Source organism: Bos grunniens, chromosome 13, assembly GCF_055505025.1.
Source record: "Bos grunniens cultivar Pamir isolate PY7600 chromosome 13, Bosgru_T2T1.0, whole genome shotgun sequence".
Classification (NCBI taxonomy): domain Eukaryota; kingdom Metazoa; phylum Chordata; class Mammalia; order Artiodactyla; family Bovidae; genus Bos; species Bos grunniens.
Genome location: NC_141177.1, coordinates 10,480,427 through 10,504,420, shown reverse-complemented (window position 1 = coordinate 10,504,420; position 23,994 = coordinate 10,480,427). Strand labels below are relative to the sequence as shown.

The 23,994-nt window shown below is 49.2% G+C and overlaps 1 long non-coding RNA gene across 1 annotated transcript in view; it reads right to left on the bottom strand.

Annotated features, from left to right (window-relative positions):
- LOC147360181 (uncharacterized) overlaps window positions 1-23,982 on the bottom strand; it is a 53,249-nt gene extending 29,267 nt beyond the window's left edge. The window contains exon 1 of the long non-coding RNA XR_015138985.1: window positions 23,550-23,982. This is a non-coding gene — a long non-coding RNA (uncharacterized LOC147360181). The remainder of the gene's footprint in view (window positions 1-23,549) is intronic.
- Between the last annotated feature and the right edge of the window lie 12 nt (window positions 23,983-23,994).

Genomic DNA, 23,994 nt, shown 5'->3' with positions numbered 1-23,994 from the left:
GTAAGTCTGTTTTCTATGTCTGTTTCTCCACTGCTGCCCTGCAAATAAATTCTTTGGTACCATCTTTCTAGATTCCATCTGTATGTGTTCAGTTCAGTTCAGTTCAGTTGCTCAGTTGTGTCCAACTCTTTGCAATCCCATGAACTGCAGCACGCCAGGCTTCCCTGTCCACCACCAACTCCTGGAGTTCACGCAAACTCATGTCCATCGAGTCAGTGATGCCATCCAGCCATCTCATCCTCTACTGTCTCCTTCTCCTCCTGCCCCCAATCCTTCCCAGCATCAGAGTCTTTTCCAAGTAGTCAACTCTTTGCATGAGGTGGCCAAAGTATTGGAGTTTCAGCTTCAGATCAGTCCTTCCAATGAACAACCAGGACTGATCTCCTTTAGGATGGACTGGTTGGATCTTCTTGCAGTCCAAGAGACTCTCAAGAGCCTTCTCCAACACCACAGTTCAAAAGCATCAGTTCTTCAGCGCTCAGCTTTCTTCACAGTCCAACTCTCACATCCATACGTGACCACTGGAAAAACCATAGCCTTGACTAGACGGACCTTTGTTGGCAAAGTAATGTCTCTGCTTGTCAATATGCTATCTAGGTTGGTCATAACTTTCCTTCCAAGGAGTAAGCGTCTTTTAATTTCATGGCTGCAGTCACCATCTGCTGTGTTTTTGGAGCCCAAAAAAATAAAGGCTGGCACTGTTTCCACTGTTTCCCCATCTATTTGCCATGAAGTGATGGGACCGGATGCCATGATCTTCGTTTTCTGAATGTTGAGCTTTAAGCCAACTTTTTCACTCTCCACTTTCACTTTCATCAAGAGGCTTTTGAGTTCCTCTTCACTTTCTGCCATAAGGGTGGTATCATCTGCATATCTGATATGATTGATATTTCGCCCAGCAGTCTTGATTCCAGCTTGTGTTTCTTCCAGTCCAGCATTTCTCACGATGTACTCTGCATGTAAGTTAAATAAGCAGGGTGACAATATACAACCTTGACGTACTCCTTTTCCTATTTGGAACCAGTCTGTTGTTCCATGTCCAGTTCTAACTGTTGCTTCCTGACCTGCATATAGGTTTCTCAAGAGGCAGGTGGGGTGGTCTGGTATTCCCATCTCTTGAAGAATTTTCCACAGTTTATTGTGATCCACACACTCAAAGGCTTTGGCATGTGTTAGTATACAATATTTATCTTTCTCTTTCTTACTTCACTCTGTATAATAGGCTCTAGGCTCATCCACCTCATTACAACTGACTCAAATGCTTTCCTTTTTATGGCTGAGTAATATTTCACTGTGTATATGTACCACAACTTTCTTTATCCAAACATTTGTCAATGGACATCTAGGTTGATTTCATGTTCTAGCTATTGTAAATAGTGCTGCAGTGAACACTGGGTTACGTGTGTCTTTTTCAATTTTGGTTTCCTCAGGGTATGTGCTTAGGAGTGGGATTGCTTGGTCATATGGTGATTTTATTGATTTTATTCCTAGCTTTTTAAGGAATCTCCATTACGCCTTCCATGGTAGCTGTACCAATTTACATTCCCACCAACAGTGCAAGAGGGTTTCTTTTTCTCCACACCTTCTCCAGCATTTATTGTTTGTAGACTTTTTGATGATGGCCATTTAGAATGACCTTCTTTTTAAAGGCTGAGTAATATTCATGAGAAACACTGGGCTGGAAGAAGCACAAGCTGGAATCAAGTTTGCCAGGAGAAATATCAATAACCTCAGATATGCAGATGACACCACCCTTATGGCAGAAAGTGAAGAGGAACTAAAAAGCCTCTTGATGAAAGTGAAAGAGGAGAGTGAAAAGGTTGGCTTAAAGCTCAACATTCAGAAAACAAAGATCATGGCATCCGGTCCCATCACTTCATGGCAAATAGATGGGGAAATACTGAAACAGTGTCAGACTTTATTTTTTTGGGCTCCAAAATCACTGCAGATGGTGACTGCAGCCATGAAATTAAAAGACGCTTACTCCTTGGAAGGAAAGTTATGACCAACCTAGATAGCATATTGACAAGCAGAGACATTACTTTGCCAACAAAGGTCCGTCTAGTCAAGGCTATGGTTTTTCCAGTGGTCATGTATAGATGTGCGAGTTGGACTGTGAAGAAAGCTGAGCGCTGAAGAACTGATGCTTTTGAACTGTGGTGTTGGAGAAGACTCTTGAGAGTCTCTTGGACTGCAAGGAGATCCAACCAGTCCATCCTAAAGGAGATCAGTCCTGGGTGTTCACTGGAAGGACTGATGCTGAAGCTGAAAGTCCAATACTTTGGCCACCTCATGTGAAAAGCTGACTCATTGGAAAAGACCCTGATGCTGGGAGGGATTGGGGGCAGGAGGAGAAGGGGACAACAGAGGATGAGATGGCTGGATGGCATCACTGACTCGATGGACATGAGTCTGAGTGAACTCCGGGAGTTGGTGATGGACAGGGAGGCCTGGTATGCTGTGATTCATGGGGTCACAAGGAGTCGGACACGACTGAGTGACTGAATTGAACTGAACTGAATATTCTGTTGCACATGTAGACCGCATTTTGCTGATCCATTTATCCATCCGTGGACACTTGGGTTTGCTCATACCTTTCGGCCGCCGTGAATGGCGCTGCCGTGAACATGGATGCACAAAGATCGGGCAGCATTTCTCTCTTTTTAAAAATTATTATTATTAATTTATTTATTTTGGCCATGCCACATGGCATGTGGGATCTTAGGTTCCCAACCAGGGATCGAACCTACTCCCCCTGCATTGGAAGCACAGGGTTTTAACCACTGGACCCTCAGGGAAGTCCCAGGGAGGGGCAGAATTCTATCATATATTAATGCCTATATATGAAATCTGGTATCGGTGAACCTATTTGCAGGGCAGCAGTGGAGATGCAGACATAGAGACCAGGTTTGTGGACACAGTGGGAGAAAGAAAGGGCGGGATGAATGGAGAGAGCAGCACTGAAACATACACATCACCATACGTAAAATAGAAAGCTGATGGGAGTCTAAGCAAATGACACAGGGAGCTCAAACCCGGTGCTCTGTGATAACCCGGAGGCGTGGGATGGGGAGGGATGTGGGAGGGAGGTTCAAGAGGGAGGGGACATATGTATACCTATGGCTGATTCGTGGTGATGTGTGGCAGAAACCAACACAATATTGTAAAGCAATTATCCTCCAATTAAAAACAAAGTTTTTTAAAAAAGAAAGTTGAGAGGGAAACAGCACTGATGAAAAAGCCAGGAGACAGGATGCTAGACTTCGCTGTGTAGCATCAGGTACCTCGCTTTCTACATCTGGTCCTCGCTTTCACTGCCTAGTTCATAGCAGCACGCTGAGACCAAGTGAGACCCAGGACTATCAGCAAAGCCACGAGGGACTGTTATTGTTATTACTCAGTGGGGTGAGGGCAATGATTTCCCAAAGGCATGAGTCACGAATGGTGGAATTCCAGGCATCAGGAGAGGCAGTTCTGGGCAACAGAGCCCAGATTCCACACAGAGCCACGACCCTGACCTGGACCCGCAAGGGAGCCACACCCTCCCTCCTTGGCCACTGGCCGATGTGAGGAAGGAATCAGTAAATGTCATAAGCAGATGGGTCCTTAGGGTAGAGCCCACGGTCCCGTTGCCTCACACGACTGTTAAGGAGGCTCCGAGAGGGTGATGCATTTGCCTGGGGTCACACAGCCAGGGAGCAGTGGCAGCTGGACTGGACTCCCAACCCGGCACCACGCGGCCTCCCACCTGGCTCCAGTTCTAGGAAGAGATGTGAGCGCTAGAAGAGCCATTGAGGCAGGGGTAACTGGGGGGCTCAGAGGGCCCCTAGGGGAGGGTGGAGCTTTCCTCTTTTGTATCTCATGGAGACTGACCTAAGAACTTTTCAATTCAGAGCCCTCTCTGTACTTGCCCAAATCTTGAGACTAGTGGTAACAATATTAGTAATTGGTACTTTTAAATGAGCTCTTCCAAGTTCAGCTCTATGAATATTTTATATCCCTGGTCTGTTTAATCTCTCCTCAGGTAGGAGCCAGTGTTATCCCATTCAGATGCCTCCCAAAGGGCTTCCCTGGTGGTCCAGTGGTTAAGAATCTGCCTTGCAACGCAGACACCTGGGTTCAATCCCTGGTCAGGAAGCTAGGATCCCACAAGCTGCAGAGTAATTAAGCCTGCATGCTGCAACTAGAGTCCATGCGCTCAACAAAAGATGCCACATGACACAACAAATATCCCACATGTGGCCACTAAGACCCGACAAGTAAATACATTTTAAAAAAATGCCTCGAAACCTTAGACTGGGGCCATTTTCAAGGTCACAAAATGAGAGGTGGTCAGAGCTGGGATTCCAACCCAGGGTTGGGCTCCTGTGGAGTCTGTCTATTGAAGCACAGCGATCCACTTCCTCCATTGAGTTCTGTGTGATGGAGGCAGGAAGTGGATTGTGCTCGTGGTCTAGGAGAAACTGAAGCTTGGCAGAAACTGAGATCGGTGACATCCCAGCAAGAGGAGGAGTTAGGGCTAGGACCCACCTGTCAGGGCCAGCTTCCATCTGCTCCAGCGAAGAGAAGCTGTTCTGGGAGTGCTGTGGCCCCTGGCAAGCCTCACCCTGGGGATGCAGGATGGGGAGAGGGTGCTGACGGAATCCGGAGGTGGACCCCTCCCCACAGCGATTATGAGGGCAGCCGACACTTAAGAAGCTGTGACTGAGTTCAAGGTCGTTGGATTAACGCTTTATCTTTTATATTATTTATTTTTGTGCTGTGCTGGGTCTTCACTGCTGCACGGGCTTTTCTCTAGTTTCAGAGAGCGGGGGCTACTGTCTCATTGCGGTGTGCAGGCTTCTCACTGACGTGGCATCTTTTGTTGCAGAGCACAGGCTCTAGGGCATGGGGGGCTTCAGTAGTTGTGGCTCCCGGGCCTCTGTGACCCACGGGCTTAGTTGCTCCGAGGCATGTGGGATCTTCCGGGATCAGGGATCGAACCTGTGTCTCCTGCATTAGCGGGCAGATTCCTCACCACCAAGCCACCAGGGAAGCCTTAACACTTTATCTTGATGATTTCCTTTCCTCTTCACCCATGTGGATGGAGTTCATTTTATTCTCCCTCTTTCCAGATGCAAACCCTTCTGTTCAGAGAGGTGGACTCACCTGTCCAGGGGACCAGCCTAGGTAGCTGTGGAATTGAGATGCTAAAGTTTGGCCTCTTATGACCATTATATTCCCCTCTGCATGGAGAGGAAGGAGAAGCAGCCTGAACAACCTTGCCCCAGCCCACCAGGCCCCAAGGGCCTTCACACCTTAGATTCCGTGTGCTAAAAGTCCCTGAGCACAGGATTCTAAGGAACCCAATTTAATGATATTGACCCCACCTGACAGGTGGAAAATATGAGGCTCAAGGAAGTGAAGACCCAGGATGCACTTTGAACCAGCTCTGGTTGAGTATCTACTATGTACCAGACATTGTGTCAGGTGTTAAATATATTCTCCCATTCGATTCACAAAGCAGTCCTGCATGGGAGGTATTATTATTGATGTTACCCCTGCGGGACAGATGGCAAACCATGGCTCAGAGAGGTGACGAGACTTGCTTACAGGTAGTGTCCACATTTGAGCCTAGGTCTGATTCCAGCCTTTATTCTTTCTACTATGTATAAGCCTCCCTAATAGAGACCCTATCTTTTTGCCTTTTCATACTGTTCATGGGATTCTCAAGGCAAGAATACTGAAGTGGTTTGCCATTCCCTTCTCCAGAGAAGGGGACGACAGAGGATGTGATGGTTGGGTGGCATCACCAACTCGATGGACGTGAGTTTGAGTAAGCTCTGAGAGTTGGTGATGGACAGGGAAGCCTGGTGTGCTGCAGTCCATGGGGTCTCAATGAGTTGGACACGACTGAACTGAACTGAATAGAGACCTACAGGCTACTATGATGGTGTTTCAGGCATCAAGGGATAATAGATTTGGCTCTTAGGGCTGTTCAGGGTTTCATGCAATCACTCATGACTTCTAGCTGGCTGCTAGCTCAGCCTGTGTGCAAGCTTGTGCTGTGACAGCTACACCCTTACTTTCCCAGGAAAATAACAGGAACTGGGGCTGGAAGTTCTCAAGAGAAAGCCTGGCTTGCTCTAGAAGGCAGAACGTTTGAACGTTTTTTTTTTAATTAATTTGATTTTTTATTGAAGGATAATCGCTTATTTGAGCCGATCCATAATGGAGGAGGTTGCCTCGGGATGTGGTGAGTTTCCCAGCCCCGGGAGGGTACAAGCAAAGGCTGGCAGCTGCCTGTGAAGAAGGTGATAGAGCACCTCCGGCATGAACAGTGATACTGCGGGGACTACCTGGCCACCCAGTGGTTAAGATTTCAAGGTTCTAATGCGGGGGGCATGGGTTCGGCCCCTGGTTGGGGACCTGAGATCCCACATGCCTGCCACATGGTATGGCAAAAAAAAGAGAAAGTGATACTGGATTCAAAGACCTTTCCCTTTTGAAAGTCTGAGATTGTAAGATTCTCAGGTCCCATTTGCTCAGACTGCAGTCTAAGATTGCACAATACTCAAAAGTTAGGAATCAAAGACTGCATGCGTTTTTCCTTTTTGTGTTTTCTAGTCCCTGTGTGGGCAGGTAGACTGTGGAGCATCTACTTACTCGGGCAAGGGACAAGTCAGTTAAATCAGTTCAGTTCAATCACTCAGTTGTGTCCAACTCTTTGCGACCCCATGGACTGCAGCATGCCAGGCCTCCCTGTCCATCATCAACTCCCGGAGTTTACTCAAACTCATGTCCATTGAGTCGGTGATGCCATCCAGCCATCTCATCCTCTGTCATCCCCTTCTCTTCCTGCCTTCAATCTTCCAGCATCAGGGTCTTTCCCAATGAGTCAGTTCTTCGCATCAGGTGGCCAAAGTATTGGAGTTTCAGCTTCAGCATCAGTCCTTCCAATGAATGTTCAGGACTGATTTCCTTTAGTTAAATCAGAGAACAGAGAACAAGTCTTTAGGTTTCAAGAGCACCCCTTCCTCCCCAAAAACACCATTCCTGAAGGGACCTGGGACACAGTGAAATGAATCAGAGAAAGATGGGATTTGATACCTTTCTGTCCCTCTGCTATACAATATTTGGGGTGGTGGCTGTTCCATCAACCTGGATCCTGGAGCAAGGAGACACTGATGGGAACTATACAGGACACACAGCATGAGTGGCTGAGGAACAAGACTGGGGGTAGTTGTTACTGCACCCTAACCTGGCTGACCCTGACTGATACACAGCCCTGCTCTCCCCTCTTGCCTTTTTTCCAAATAAAAAATCAGGAAAAGAGCCAGAAAAAAAAAAAGCCATGAGTGAACATGTTTTGAATTTTGTGGGTCAGCGTGACCCCAGAGAGCTTTGGAGAGTCCAAAAGTAGACAGTAGGGAAGGGCTGGAGTGATGAACCAGTCATGTGGTGCGTTGAAGCCAAAAGAGCCTGAAACAACCTCACAGTGAGATGCAATCACAGAGATGTAGGCATGGATGATGGACTGGGGGGAAATAAGTCAAAGTGATCAAGATTAATTTTCTGCCTGCATAGGAAGTAGGGTACGTGTGTGCTAAGTCACTTCAGTTGTGTCTGACTCTTTTTGACACAATGGACTATAGCCCACCAGGCTCCTCTGTTCATTGGATTCTCCAGGCAAGAATACTGGAGTGGGTTGCCACGCCGTTCTCCAGGGCATCTTCCTGACCGAGGGATTGAACCCACGTCTCCTGCATTGGCAGGCGGGTTCTTGACCACTAGCACCACCTGGGAAGCCCAGGAAGCAGGGGATGGTCATAAAATTAACTCAAAATTCTGCTTATCAAAATTTTGAGTTGAGATACATAATTTGGAAAGTTCACCATCCCAAGGGTCTTGAATTCGGGGCTTTCACCATCACTCTTTCACTAAGTGAGTAGAAGGTGGATGTGGACACTGGAAGCACCCCAGCCTGGAGACCAGGAGAACTGAGCTCTACTCTTAGATTTCACCTTCCCAGGGAGACCTTCCCTGACCACGTGGTGTAAAACAGAACTCCCCCCACCCTGACCCCATGGATGCCCAGTCCCTCTTCTTTCTTTTTCTCCAAAGTACTAATGGATACAGCATTCTTTACTTATCTATTTATTGTCTATTTCCCCCACTTGATTGTAAGTTTCAAAACAGCAGGAATTCTCTTTCTACCTTTCTATCTCACTGCTTTTTATTTTTCCCCCCTTTCTTTGCTAGTTATAGAAAAATTTCAAGCATTCAAAAAACCATGGAAAACAGATGATGAACACCCCTTTGCCATTTGCCCATCACGTAAATTTAACAACTGTTAACATTTAATCATCCTCGCTTCACTTAAAAACATTTTTTTTGGTGCCAGCGTTTTCTAAAGAAAATAATACTCGTCATGCTATTTCCTCTTTAAAAACTTGAAGGAAGAGAGCTTTGTCTCTTTTACTTGTTGCCATGTTACTCACTGCCTGGAAGCTGGCAGAGCTCCACCAAACAGTTGTTGAATGAATCTCACTTAATCCTCACGGCAACTCTATGCAGTAGGTGGTATTATTATCCCCATTTTACAGAAGAGGAAACTGAGGCACAGAGAGGTAAAGTAACTTGTCCAAGGGCACACTGCTAGGAGGTAGTGAAAGGAAATTTGAGCTCAGGCAGCCTGAATCCAGAGTCCACACATTCACATCTCTCTGGGGACTCCTTCGACCAAGATGTTCATTCATCCTCTGTCTACCTGTCCCATCCAGACACCACCCACAGAGGAGACCCAGAGGGGTTCACAGGCCAGAAACAGGACATCCCCATCTGGGAACCCAGGTGGTTTCCAGAAAGGTCAGGGCCCTCTTTCCCTCCTCCCTGGGGAGGAGACAGAAGGCTCCTTCCCAGACGAGTGACCTTTGGGGTTTGTTATGAGTAGAGATTCCTTCTGGGGAACGTGATGGCTGATGCCGGGAGCCTGGGTCCTCAGACTTAACCCCCAGGAATGTGGAGAGGAATCGCCAGGCTTCCGCCCTGCAGGCCAGCGTTCCCAATGACCCAGACCAGCCAAGGAGGCCGTGCTAGGCTGCTCTCCAGATTGCTGGGCCTTCTGGGGAGATGAACTGAGACCTTCCATGCTAGGCTGGGAGGCAGCTCCTCAGGGTAAACAGAGCTCCAGGCTTCAAAATCAAAGAACATGGCGTCTGCCTCTTCCTTCCTAGTGGGGTGACATTGGACAGGTGCTCAGTCTGGGGAAGCCTCAGTTTTCACATCTGTCAAATGGGGATAATTACTATTCTAAGCTTAAACAGATCCAGGGCTAGGGTGAAGCAAGCCAAGTGCCCAAGGCACGACCTTTAAGGAGGCGCTGGCTCTCAGGTTCATACCCTGCCTTGCAGGAACCTGAGGATGAACACCTTCTTAAATTATGCACCAAGATGGTCTAATCCCACAACCCACAGCTGGCTCCAGGAAGGGACCCCAAAGCCCTTTGGGAGAGATGGACCCCTGAGCTAAGTCAGGTCCCTGGTAGGTGGGGACAGGGGCATGGCCCAGAAGCCTTCTGGGAATTATCAAGCCACAATAGGCAATTTCTGAGTTCTTCCCAGGTCAGAGAGCAGCCTCTGTCTCCAGGTTGTGATAATAATGACATTGATCTCATATTTATTGAGCTTTCGCTCTGGACCACACTGAGATCTCGGTCAATCCTCACTACAGCTTTCTCCTGTATTATTGTCTCTACGCTGTGAATGGGGCTTCTCAGGTGGCACAGTGGTAAAGAATCTGCCTGCCAATGTAAGAGAGGAAAAAGATATGGATTCAATCCCTGAGTTGGGAAGATTCCCCAGAGTGGGAAATGGCTACCCACTCCAGTATTCTTGCTTGGGAAAAATGATGGACAGAGGAGCCCAGAGGGCTATAGTCCATGGGGTCACAAAGAGTCAGGCACAACTGAGCAACTGAGCGCGTGCACGCGCGCACACACACACACACACACACACGCTATAAATGAGGAAGACCTCAAGGCACCAGGTCAGGGTCACAGCCCAAGAATATGGTAGGTCCAAGATCCAAACTCTTATTTGTCTGAATCACAGGTAGGCTGGGGCCTGAGGTTTGCTGCTGAGGGTCTTGTGGGCCCTTGACCCCCGTCACCTTTATCTTCTTCGCCTTCTCCCTCTGCTGGCAGCCACTGTGGCCAAAATGAAATTAACCCCAAAGGGTTAACCTGCAGTCATTGCAGGGGCCAGGCTGGGGTGGGGAGGGGAGGAAGGCATGTTTCTGGGCTCTAAAAGTCCAAAGCCTGTGTGTTCTACGCCCAGGTCCTGGGTCCACAAGGCAGGCACACATGGCCCTGGATGCGGTAGAACACGGGGGCAGGTAAGTTTCGATCTGGGGGAGATGGCTCAGGAATGATGCTGAGCTTTATTTGTACACATTCATTTTCTCCCTGCCTTCGACCTCCTTCCATGGGAATTCATCTTATCCTGGTCACGTGCAAGCTTCGCTCAGGACTCTCCAGGAACTCCCTGGTCATAGAAGCCTCTAAATATTCTCCTGGCTTTCAAGGCTATCTGCAGAGACTAGAGTAGAGGGCTGATCCCACCCCTTAGCCTTTCTGCAAGCTGGTCCCTCTGCCTCAAGTGTCCTCCTTCCAGCAAGATCCTCCTGGATCTTCTCCTCCGGCAGGACTGGGGAATGTAAAATGGTGCAGCTGTGAACTCTCAGACCTGAGGGGGCTGTGCCATTTTTAAAGTAAGTAATCGATTAATGTAGTTATTTATGGCTGCACTGGGTCCTCTCTTGTGGAACACAGGCCCTAGAGCATGCTTAGCGCACGCAGTTGTGGCACACAGGCCTAGATGTCCCAGGGCATGTGGAATCTTCCTGGATCCAGGATCAAACCCACAGCCCCTGCATTGGCAGGTGGATTCTTAACCACTGAGCCACCAGGGGTATCCAAGGGCTGTGCAATTTGATGCCACGCTGGCATCTGGGGAAGACAAGAGGTAGCTTAGCATTTTAAAAGGCAGGTTTTGAACTTAGACATGAGTTCAGTCCCAGTCCCACTGCTTACCAGCAGGGCCTCAGTTTGCTTCTCTGAACACAGAAAGAATGATCTGACTTTCTCCACTGGGGCACGGAGGAACAGGAAGGGGGCCATGCCCGTGATGCTCTGGAGTCAGTGCCAGGTACCACGGTCAGGACTCAAAAGGCACCAGGTATCCACCCACTCATTCCACACCAGGTTTAAGCACCCACCTGGCACCGATCTCTGTGCTGGGTGCTGGGATGGAGCTGTGAATGGACTTGTGTGGCCCCAGCTCTTAGAGACTGGAGGGGCAGATTTCACCAATTTGTTGCCATTGTGACTGTGATTAGGGAAATCACCCCCTTTCCAATCTCTTAACCTTCCGACCTTCACCCCTCACCTTGACCTTGAAGCACCCTGAGCAGGATCTAAATCAGATGTATCTCCATAATCTTAGCTCCTCAACCAAGGCCTGGAGGCTCAACAAGTATTTAAACTGAAAAGATTTCTGTAACAAACACAGCACTGAGTGTGTGCAAGCCACGGTTCTGAGCACTTTACAAGTATGAAATCCTGTCACTATGCCTGGCAAGGATGCACTATTATCACCACCCCCATTTTGCAGATAGGCAAACTGAGGTTCAGAAAAGTTAAGCAAACTAACTTAAGTTATATAGCCAGAGAAGGGCACAACCAGGATTTGAACGCAGGCCGCCTGGCCCCAGGGGCCACTCGCTCCATGCCTCTCCCGAGTTGATGCCACTTCCCAGCAGGGTCCAGAAAGGGCCTGATCTGAAGACCTCACCTGTCTCTACCACTCGCTAAACCCTAGGCTCCTCACTCTCCATTCCCCAGGTGGGCTCTGGAGGAAAACAGGGCCCCCGCTGCAGCCTTTGATGTGCCCTGCCAAGTTGGCACTGTGAGGCCTCAGGGTGCCTCAGGGGATCCCAGGCCAGCAGCTGGGCCGGCCTCGGGGCCAGCGTTTCCGTAAACATCCCCGCGAGCCAGCCCCACGTGGTCAGACCTTGGGCCGCTGGCTTCGAGGGCTGAGGTTTGGCGGGCCCTCCTCGGTTTCCTCCAACACAGCCACTTCCACCCCCTCTGCCTGGCTGAGCTTCCAGTAATGAAGTGTTTTGCTCTGGGGCTGGTGGGGTCGATGGAATGGGGTATCGGGGCCTGTCGGTCTCACTTGCCCCACTTGGGCTCCTGGAAGCTGGTTAGATGCCCCTCACTGCAGCCTGGGCAGCTTATTGGCCCCCCTGGGGGTTGGAGGAGGAATTGGTCTCTAAGCGGACAGGTCTTAGGCTCTGAGTCAAGAGGGAGGGTGTGGCTGGAACCGATCCTGTGGGTCCTTTCTGAGGGGTTGGGAGGTTAGGGAAACAACTCCTGAAGACAGAGCCAGGCAGCTTGGCGACAGAAGGGAAAGCGTCTTAACCATAGCCACTGCCTCTCCTCACTCACCAAGACAGTGGCTGCCGTGAGGGGCTGTGGGTGGAGACTGAAGAACCGTCAATCACCACGAGTGTGCCATTCCTGAAGGAAGAAACTCTACCCCAGCCCTTTAATTCTCACAGCAACCCTGCTCAGAAACGGAGGCCCAGAGAGGTGAAGTGACTCGTCCAAGGTCACACAGCAATCAACAGAAGGAGAGTGTGACTGATTCTCTCCCTTCCTGTTGAACCACTTCTAGCTTACTGTCTGAATCCCAGACAGGAGGGACTGGAAGGTGCATCCAAGCCATCTTTCGAGAGGCAGTATAGCACAGTGGATAAGTACGAGGGCTCAGGGGCCAGCTGCCTGGGTTCAAATCCCAGCTCTGCCTCCTTCCTGCTATGTGAGTGTAGGCAAATTACTTAACTGCTTGGTGCCTCTCATCTGGGAGGCAAAGATAGTAACGATGCATCACTTAAAGCAGGGGTCCCCAACCTCTGGGATGTAGTGCCTGATGATCTGAGGGTGGAGCTCACGTAGTAAAGATAGAAATAAAGTGCACGGTAAATGTCATGCCTTACTCCCCGCCCAGGTCCGTGGAAAAACTGTTTTCCACAAAACTCCTCCCTGGTGCCAAAAAGGTTGGGGACCACTGCCTTAGATGGTTGCTGTGAGAATTAAGCTCATGCCTCATACCCAGAAGCCTTCCATGAATGCGAGTGATTTCCAGTCTCTCCCCGGTCTTCCCACTGCAGAGCTGGGGAGACACAGCCCAGAGATGAAGGCAGGACCTGCCGGGGTCTTGTTTGGGGCAGAGCTCAGCTTTAACCCCCGTTCCCTGTGGTGTCGCTGAGAAGCTATGATGTTGGGGCTCAGGGAGACCCCAGAGAGGAGGGGAAGATGGAAGAGGTGCTTGCTTTGTTCCCCATCCTCCAGGGCTGGGGAAGGGCAGGGTCAGAGCCCAGTGGGGAGAGGAGCAAGGACGCGTGTTGGGTGACCCAAGGGGCAGCTCCTTCCCTCTCCGGGTCCCAATCTCCTCTCCTGGGGACGACTGGGCCCTTGAACCCAAGGGGGCTCCTTGGTAGGGCCTCAGGGGCTGCTGGGGGTGGGAGAAGGTCCGGAGCCCCAGCCTAGGGCTCCCACCCTTCGATTTATCTCAAATAATTTTCCTTAGTGGGAAGCTGCTGTGCAACACAGAAGCTCAGCTCGGTGCTCTGTGATGACCTAGGGGGTGGGATGGGGGTGGTGGTGGGAGGGGGCTTCAAGAGGGAGGGAATATTTATATATATATATGGCCGACTCATGTTGTTGTACAGGAGAAGCCAACACAACATTGGAAAGCAATTATACTCCAATTTAAAAACTTAAAAAAAAAAACAATTTTCTGTGGACTTGCTTTCTGCTGAGCAAGGGACTGCTGGCTTGAGAAGGGGGCTCTGGGCAGGCAGAAGTAGGGGATAGGGCCCCCCCCTCCCGCACCTGGGGACCCTGGGGCCCAAGCAGATGACTGGCTGATGACTCACTCCCCACTCAGCACATCCTGCAATCCCATGACTGGGAGCCCCACGGGGGCGGCCCCTAACCAGGGCCCCTAACCAAGGCGCTCCCCCCTCGACACTCACAGGGACTGGGAACAATTAACTTGCTCCCCAGGCCAGGCCAAATGTTCACATGGCTGTTGGTTTTGCTGACCACATGTGGCTCAAGGACATCCTCAGGGCTGGAAGGGTCCCAGGAGGGCACAAAGGGCAACCCTGTCACGTCACAGCAGGGGGACCGAGGCCCAGAGAGGTGAGGGGACTTGCCTAGGGTCACTCAGGAGAAGGAGGAAGGAACCCAGCCTCTGACGCCTTACCCAGAGCATTTCTACAGCTCCAGATGGTCCCTGGAGACCCCAAGGTCTCGGTCCCTGTTCCCAGCCCCGGTCACAAGTTCCTCCCAGACCAACACAGGCCAGGCTCCTCCAGCCTCACCTCTCCACCTCCCGCCAGGCTTCATCCAGACTCAGCCATGCACAGCGCCCCAGACACCCGGGTCTTATGATGACTTCGGCCTCTATTCTCTGTCACCCTGTGCTGACATTTTGCCTGGACTCCTACTCTTGATTCAAAATTCAGCTTGGATGTCACCTCCTCTAGTAAGATTTCCAAAGCCTCCTCTCCCTCCTCCAAGGCTGGGTCCTCTTCTCATTTCCCTCAGTGACTAGTACTCCCCACTTACTGTTCTGCCATCATCTCTTTGCTTATCTCCATCTTCTCCTCTACTCTGTGAATTCAGTGTGGACAGAGAGCTTGCTTTTTTATTATGTGTCTAATATGAGGGCATGGCCCCTGCATTCAGCGTCTGTTAAATGAATGAATGAATATATGAATATACAGATGGATGGGTGAATGGATGGACAGACAAACGGGTAGATGGATGGATGGTTGAAAGAACAGATAAATGGGTGAATGGCTGGATGAATGGATATCCTGAATGATGAGGGGGCTCCTGGATGGGGAGGCAGTAAGCTAACCTGTTATCTGCCTTCTCTAAGGGACGTCTGGCCAAATGCAAAGCCACTTCTGCTCTGGTGCCTGGTCCCTCCTGACCAGCTAATTCTAACTTGGTGGGGTGCTCTGAACTCTGATAATTATTCAGACATCAGAGAATCTCTAGGAACCACCTCTGCTCCTGACCTTTCAGAATTCTGCCTTCTTGAGGGCCCATCTTGCATACTTCCCTCTGGGTCAGAGCTGCCACTCCAGAAACACTTCCAGGCATAGAAACAGAAATTCCTAGAGAAAGAGGCACTATAGGATATGGAATCCACCCCACTCCCATTTTACAGATGAGGAAACAGGCCAAGCAAGGCCAAGAACTTTTCCCAAGAATGTACAGCATGAGAGTGAAATTAAAGCTTGGGTCCCTCCATTCCTTCGTTCATGTATTCATTCGTGCAACAAATACATATCTACCATCCAACACATGCCACGTTCAGTGTCTCTTCTCTGGCATTCCAGGCCTGTGAGTAAACTCTCAGGCCAATTCCTGAATCCCAGGTCCCATCGTGACCTCTCCCAGCTCCCCAGCCAGTGTGTCTTCGCCTCACCAGCTGCACCCTCGGCTCAGCCCACTGTCCCCACCCCCTCACCCAGCAAATGAGGACCACCTCCTTGCCAGGACCCCCAGTTCACAATGGCATGAGCATCTGTGTACAGAGGCAGTCACACATGTGATCTGAGAGTACCATCTCTCACTCCCTCCTTGCAGGACCACTTTGGTCCCTCCCTGCACACAGAAGCACACCAGTTCAGACTGAAGCCAAGTGTTAAAGCCCCATAACTGTCCTGGGGAGATGGGGGCAGGGAAGGAAGTTCATGGTGGCACCTGGGATCTCAGGGCCAGGAACAGACCTTTGAGCTCCTGCCCAGACTGAGGAATGCACGGAAGAGGCCATAGAGGGGCACCTGGGGGCTGGCTATCTGCAGGCTGGATGAGCAGGCAGCAGCAGCAACGCACCACCAGCCCCTCCCAACATGACCAGAGGCGGGGGTAGTGTGGGGGCTGCCAATGTGGAGCAGATGGAGCCTCGCCCTCTGAGGCAGGAACCCAGACTTGGGCAAGTCATAGCCATTGGCGGGGCCCCCTCTCTGGACCTTCCCGATGGAGGCGGCCTCACTGACGACGTAGAACACCTCAGCACTGCAAGGGCCAAAATAAGATTCAGCTGCACAATGCCCTGCCCATTCAGAACACCTTCTGGGAACAAATCAATGAACTAGAGAACAAAAGAAGACTATGAAAAAACAACAGGACCCAAAGCCGCTTCTGGGATGGAATTCATTTGAGACAAGGTCCTGATAAGATTGATCATGACCAAAGAGTTAAGGTGCAATAGATAAACCAAAGTGTGAAAAAGGAGAATAATGCTGATTTAACAGGGACTAAGCATAACTTTAAAACTACTGTGAACAGTTATATTGTTAGGAATTTGAAAGCTTAGGGAAAATGGATACATTTCTAGAAAGTTATAAGATGCCAAAAGATGGGCCCAAGAAGAAATAGAGAATGTTAATAGGTTAATTAGTATTAAAGAAATTGAAATGGTAGCCAGAGCCCTCCTGCTCTCCCAAATCAGACCCAGACATCCTTACAGGTGAGTTCCGCTGAATTTTAAAGGAACAATGAATGCCTAGCTTATTGATGAGACAAGTGTCATCTTGGTTGCCCAAACCAGAGAAGACAATACAACAAAAGAAAACGATAAGCTCATTTCATTTATGAACACAGGATGGAAAAGATACTAACTACAGTATTAGTGGAGTGAATTCAGCAGTGTGTTAAAATCCTTACCATTAGGAAGGATTTATCCCAGAGATGCAGTAACATCAGAAAATCCACCACTATGATTCATGGAGTCATTAAAGGAAAAAAAAGGCCGAGGACTTCCCTGATGGTCCAATGGCTAAGACTGTGAGCTCCCAATGCAGGAGGCCCGGGTCTGATCCCACGTGCCGCAGCTAAAAGACATCCTAATGCGGTAACGAAGATCAAAGTTCCCATGCGCCTCAACTAAGACCCAGTACAGCCAAACAAACAAATAAATATACGAAAAATCTTTTGAAAATCCAATGATTGTCAATTGACACAGAAAAAACTTTTGTTAAGAAACTTAGGTATTTATTTTAAAAACCTTAGGTATTTTAAAAAAATCTCAGCAAACGAGGAACATAAGAGAAGTTTCTTGATTTGGTAGATAGAAAGAAAGAAAGTGAAGTCGCTCCGTCGTGTCCAACTCTTTGAGACCCCATGGACTGTAGCCTACCAGGCTCCTCCGTCCATGGGATTTTCCAGGCAAGAGTACTGGAGTGGGTTGCCATTTCCTTCTCCAGGGGATCTTCCTGACCCAGGGACTGAACCCAGGTCTCCCACATTTCAGGCAGACACTTAACCACCTGAGCCACCAGAGAAGTTCAGTATCAAAAAACCTCCAGAAAATATGATTCCTAGTGGAGAAACTTTATGTGTGTGTCAGGATCAGGAACAAGCCAAGAATGCCCATTATCACTGCTAATGCTTAACTCGTCTGGAGAAGGAAATGGCAGCCCACTCCAGTATTCTTGCCTGGGCAACCCCACAGACAGAGGAGCCTGAGGGGCTATAGTCCACGGGGTCGCAAAGAGTCGGACACAACTTAGCGACCAAACAACAACAACAAACGCGTAGCACGTGGTGCCGGAGTCCGGCTACGGCTAAAAGGAGACAAAACAAGGGGTGTAAAGGTTGAAAGGGGAGAGATAAAACTGTTCTTTGTTGATGGTGTGGTCCCTTACCTTGAAAAATGAAATAATCTGACAGTATCAGAACAAATAAGAGAGATGAGCAAGTTTGCCAGATACACGATCAATAATAAAAATCAATAATACTTTTACACCAGCAATACTCAAAACAATTGTGGCTTAAACAAAGGGGCATAAGCATGCACATATTATATGCAGACAGAATAATATATATAGTAACATTATATTATCATTATATGAACACTCTCATAGTATTCTTGTATGTAACATGTATACTATTTTTAAAATCACGTGAATAGCCACTATAGGTGGAGTCTGGGGTGCACACGGCAGCTCTGATGTCATCAGAGATCCAGGCTCCGTTTTTATTTCTCCTCTTCCTTCCTCTGCACCTGAGGGCCATCTTTAAGACACCCTCTCAGTCCAAGATGGCTGTCAAGCTTCACCATCATGTCTGATGACTGACCGGAAGCAGGAGGAAGGAAGGAAGGGTGGTATTGGGACAGAAGGGATGCTCTTCCCTTTCAGAAGCCTTCCCAGAATTTGCACATAACACTTCTTCATGAATCTTATTGCTGGGACTGGTCACATGGCCATGCCTCGCTGCAAAGTTGAGTGCACTGCCAGCCCAAATAAAATCAGGGTTTGATTATGAGGGAAGGTGGGGAGAAAGGATATTCGAATGGGTCTCCCATCAGGCTCAGATCCCAATTTCCACAAAAGGGAAAGAGAGTCCCAGAGAGGTGAGGGCACTTACACACAGCCACGTAGCAAGTGTCAGAGCTGGGATTTTCATCTGATTCTTGATCTTCCCATGGTATGGGGTTCCCTCTCACCTGAGTACATCCAGCCATAGGAGCACTGGCCCTGACTCTCCCAGCCCTGCTGGGGTCAGGGTCCGTTTGGGTTTGTCTGTCCCCACGACCCTACTGTAGCAACAGTGATGTCCCCAGCATTGAGCATTTATTCACACAGACCCACCCCCACCTCCCCACCCCCACCCCCCACACACACACCAATCTCTCCAGCTTCTTGCACGGGGCTTGGCATGTAGATGTGCAATGAATACAAAAGAGGAAGGCAGGGAGGAAGCTGACAAGCTGTGAATGGCTGAAACTGGCTTCATCCTTGCAACTGCAGACACTTGTTCCTGGCTCCCATATGCTGCACCCTGAGCTAAAGAGGTGTTTCCCCAGTTTCACTTTTCAGAGGCATTTCCTAGACTCTCAAGTGTTAGGCCTGGTTCGGGTCTGAAAGAACAAGAAGGCCATCTCAAAACAAACAAAAATGGGTGAAATCAAAGGCCACAGAGGTATGTGTCCCAGATCCTCAGACACTGTGGCAAAGAATATGTCATGTTTCTCACTCTGATTCCTCTTCAGGGACCTACAGAGAAAGATCACATTTCCCAGCTTCCCTTGCAGGCAAGTCGGGGTCACGTGACTTGTTCTGGCCAATGAAATATGAGCAGAAGGGATGAGCGTCATCACTTCTGGTTTGAGGCAGTGAAGAGCCAGTGTGCCTTCTCCATCTCTCTTCTCCAAGGTGACCTTGGAGCCCACTGGTCTAGAATAGTGATTCACAAACTGCAATGTGCATACGAATCACCTGGGAGTCTTACTAAATGTAGATCCTCCTGTGGGGGGAGAGGAGGGGAGGATCTGAAATTCTTCATTTCAAAGAAGCAACTGAATGGGTAGGGAAGGGTGGTTTGAGAGGATGCAGCTCCAAGATGGAGAAGATCTGCCCAACTTCACTGGACCATTTGCCACCAAAGCTAAATCTTTGTTGGATTAAGCTGTTGAGATCTTGGAGTTTATTTGTGACCTCAGCATGGCCTAATGTACCCCAATTCAAACATTGGGATAGGGAGCTGTCATTTAGCCAGTCAACCCCTATTTCTTGAGTTCCTACCATAAACTCATTTTGTGCAGGTTTCTTCCCCCTCCACACCGCCCCCCTACCCAGCCACCCACCCTGCCCTGCAGTGGAAGCAAAGGGCCTTAACCACTGGACCGCCAGGGAAGTATGCCTGGATGCCTCACTTGTAAGGAGTCCCTCACTCTCCCGGTCCTACACGTGCCAGGCCAGCACCTGATAGTGAGAGTTCCTTACATTTTTCTCCCTTGGCTCCTCTCTTTCTGCATCCTGGTCCCAGTGCCAAAAGTCACTGGGGGAGCCAGGATTTGAAGTGGGGACTTTTTGGCTTACAAGCCTGAAATTTGTTTCCAGTAGTGCCAAAGAGCATCTGTGCTCCGTTTAGGGTCTTATTTAGGGGAACCTATAGCACTAGCCAAAAGTCTCATGGGTTCCCCAGACTGCCACATCCCTCTAGTGCCAAACTTGGCACTTTGGGGGCCTGAACCCCAGTAACCAGTCAGCACAGGGGCAGCTCCTGCCATGGATTTTCAGCATTTTGTGATGTGCGTTCATCACTCACACTCTCATCACCCAACGCCGTGATGCCAACCCACGTGCTTCCTGAACTGGCCAGGCCCCAGGACCGCCCGCTGTCCACACTCGCCCAACTTTGGTTATTTAGAGAGAACAAGTTCCAAGCACAAACACACGCTCTGACTCAGAGGGGCCCTGCGGCAGGAGGCAGCACTCCACTGGTGTCTTGTCACCTCCCGGTGCGGCACACTCCGAGCCTCCTTCACTTCCCTTGGAAAGCGCACCCAGCCTCACCCTCTCACTGATGGGGGCGGGACTCCTCCTCGGATAGGATACTGCTGTGAACAAAGTGCCTTTCTCTACCTCCTCCTCATGCCTCCTAGCTTTTTCTATCTTCCTTCTTGCCTCAGAGGAAGAAGTGGTTCAAAGCTGTTCCTCCCAAATGGATACATGTGTATGTATGGCCTAGTCCCTTCAGTGTTCACCTGACACTATCCCAGCATTGTTAGTCCACCATCCGCCAACACAAAATAAAAAGTGAAAAAATAAAAAGCCAAAACAAAACTGTTTCTCCCAGCAAAAATTAATCCATGGTGACAGAGGTCAGAACAGTGAGTACCTTGGGAGGCAGAGCATACAGTCTTGGAAGAGGCATCAGAATCTTTCTGGAAATGTATCTTGGTGGTGGTTACATGGGTGTGTACATATGTGAAGAGTTGTCGAGATGTGCACTTAACACGAGTGCACTGTAAGCATTTCTGTTTATATGTTACCCCTCAATTTAAAAAAATATATACGCCACAGAGAGCTTTCTAAGCAGTAGCAAAAATAAATAACCACAGCATAGGTTTTGGAGTCATATGAACCTCCGCTGAAAATCTGGCTCTGTTTTCTAGCTGTGTGACCTTTGGCAAGCTGCTTAACCTCTCTGGATTTCATTTTTTCTTTTTTTTTTTTATTAAGGTATGGATGACAAGGATTAGAAACACCACTTTTTATAACAAGTACTCAGCACAGGGGCAGTTCCCACTGGGTGCTCAATATGTAATCACTTTCATTATTATTAAAACCAGGGACCTGGAACTTCCCTAGATGTCTAGTGGTGAAGACACTGAACTTCCACTGTGGCAGGCATGGGTTTCGATCCCTGATTGAGGTGCTAAGATCCTGGCCTGGCCAAAACATAGAAAATAAATAAATAAATGTGCAGCTACTTACTCACGTCTGATTCTTTGCGACCCCATGGACTCTAGTCTGTCAGGCTCCTCTCTCCATGGAATTTTCCAGGCGAGAATACTGGAGTGAGTTGCCATTTCCTTCTCCAGAGGAGCTTCCCAGCCCAGGGATTGAACCTGTGTCTCCTGCATTGGCAGGCAGCTTCTTTACCACAAGCACCACCTGGGATGGTAGTTTAGTTGCTAAGTCGTATCCAACTCTTGTGACCCAGGAGACCAGGGTTTGATCCCTGGGATGGGAAGATCCCTTGGAGAAGGGAATGGCTACCCACGCCAGTATTCTTACCTAGAGAATTTCATGGACAGAGAGTCCTGGTGGACTACAGTCCATGTCAAGAATCAGAGATGACTGAGTGACTAACACCAGTTGTATTTTAATAACATGTAGTTAAGCTTCAAATCAGCATGTTTTGATTTATCCTTTAATAAACCTCTTCGACATGGAGAATTTCTAGGAACGCAGTTGCCAGCAGCATACAGGGTCTCAGGAACACAGGTTCACCAAGAGAGTTCCTAACAGCTTGGAATCTTTTGTACTTGCTCCAAGTACAGTTCCTGCCTCCAGCCCTGCGGTATTACATATTTCTGCATCTCACAAGTAGATTCAAAGAAAACAATGGCTGTAGAGTGATGGAGAAGATGAAGATACAGGTAATTCAAGTCTGTCATCCCAGATGACTTCTTGAAATTTTAATTTGTGTTTAAAATTTAGAAAAGTCAAACAGTGTAGACTGCGAAGGGTAACATTTTTGCATGGTAAGTACGAATTCTAATTCATAAATGAACTATATTTGTTTCTTCTCACAATGATGACAGATAACACTTTGTTATATGAAGGTGGTGGGTATTCCAAAACTGATCCACTCTGGGTGTAAAATACCCTAGGCCTGCTTCTAACTCAAACATGAGCCTGAATAAATAACACTGTTTCTCATTCTCTCCAAGTCTGGCAACCCACAACCCTCACCCTCAGCCACTTCCTCCAGCCCTAAATGATCAAATCCCACATTTTCATCTTCAACCTCTGTTCACATCAACTCCTCATCCTGGAACTGCTCCCAGCATCAAGTCACTTTTCTTCCTTGCCAACTGCCCTTTCCCGACTCTTCTGCTGTCCAGCTCCATCACTTTGAGATTTGGGATACTGGGGGAGATGATGGGGGCCAAAGCCTTCTCCAGCCACATTTGACACCCCCCCCTCTCGTATTACCTTTGCCAAATTCTACAGTCAAAGCTCATGTCTTTATATCTTCCCGCTCCTAGTGATACTGGTGGTGAGGTTTTTTAAAATATCTACTTATGTATTTGGATGCACCGAGGCTTAGCTGTGTCTTTGCAGGATCTTCAGTCTTCGTTGTGGCATGTGGGGTCTGCACTGCTTTTCTTTTACTTCCAGTATTCCTTTTTAAATTGGAGTGTAATTGCTTCACAATGCTGTGATAGTTTCTGCTGCACAACACAGTGAATCAGCTGTGCGTGTGTGTGTTAGTCGCTCAGTCGTGTCCGACTCTTTGTGACCCCATGGACTGTAGCCCTCCAGGCTCTTTCATTCATGGAATTTTCCAGGCAAGAATACTGGAGTCGGTTGCCATTCCCTTCTCCGGGAGATCTTCCCAACCCAGGGATCAAACCTGGGTCTCCCACACTGCAGGCAGGCTCTTTACCATCTGAGCCACCAGGGAATCAGCTATATGTATACATATATCCCTTCCTTCTTGGGCCTCCCTCTCGCCCCGACTCCCATCCCACCCCTCTAAAGATCACAGAGCATCAGGATCTTTAGTCGTAGCCTGTGAACTCTTGGTTGCAGCCTGTGGGTTCTAGTTCCCTGATCAGGGATCGAACCTGGCCCCCTGCATTGGAAGCACAGAGTCTCTGGTGGTGTGAATTTCATGTGTCTTGCCCCCTCATGTGTGACACCGCTTCCCACCTCACTGTCGGCTCCAGACACAGCAGGCATTCTTGGCTCCCAGAATAGGCCCTGCTGTCACGCGGTCCCCCACCTCTAGGCATCTGTGTGCTGTTCCCTCTGCCTGCAGCATCGTCCTCTCTCACTCCCTTCATCCCTGGCTCCCACTTCAGAGAGCTCACCCTCACCCTCTGTCTGAACAGGACCCTTCCTCTATATTCCCTGAAATTCCACCTGCCGCCACTTACTGTCCTTTCCCCCTCTCAGCTTACCTCCTCTTCAGGAACTGGAGACACCACAGAGGGGCCTCAGAGCTGACTGAATTCAACAAAAAGGATTTGGTTCCTGCAGATCACTGTTGAGGACCCCCTCATGTAGCAGGGCCCAGCAAGAGCACACACCAGGTCCAGCCCGCGTGGGCTCAGCCACCGCAGGTCACCATCCACAGCTCAGCAAGAAGGCCATGGGGAGGCTCCTGGTTGCCAAAAGCAAACGGGCCGCCCAGGGAAGTTTTGCTGTGGGTCACACCCGCTTCTGGACGGCTGCCAATCTTCCTGCCAGAAACCGCAGGCCCGCTGAAGCCGCCTGGAGTCCGGACCACAGGGCTTAGGAGGACTTGGGTCAGCTCTGCAAAGGGGGTGTCTGTGGAGCACTTTCTGGATCTACAGCACCCCCTCTACTGCCAGGGTTGGCCAGGGGGTCTGGGGCAGGGCTCCA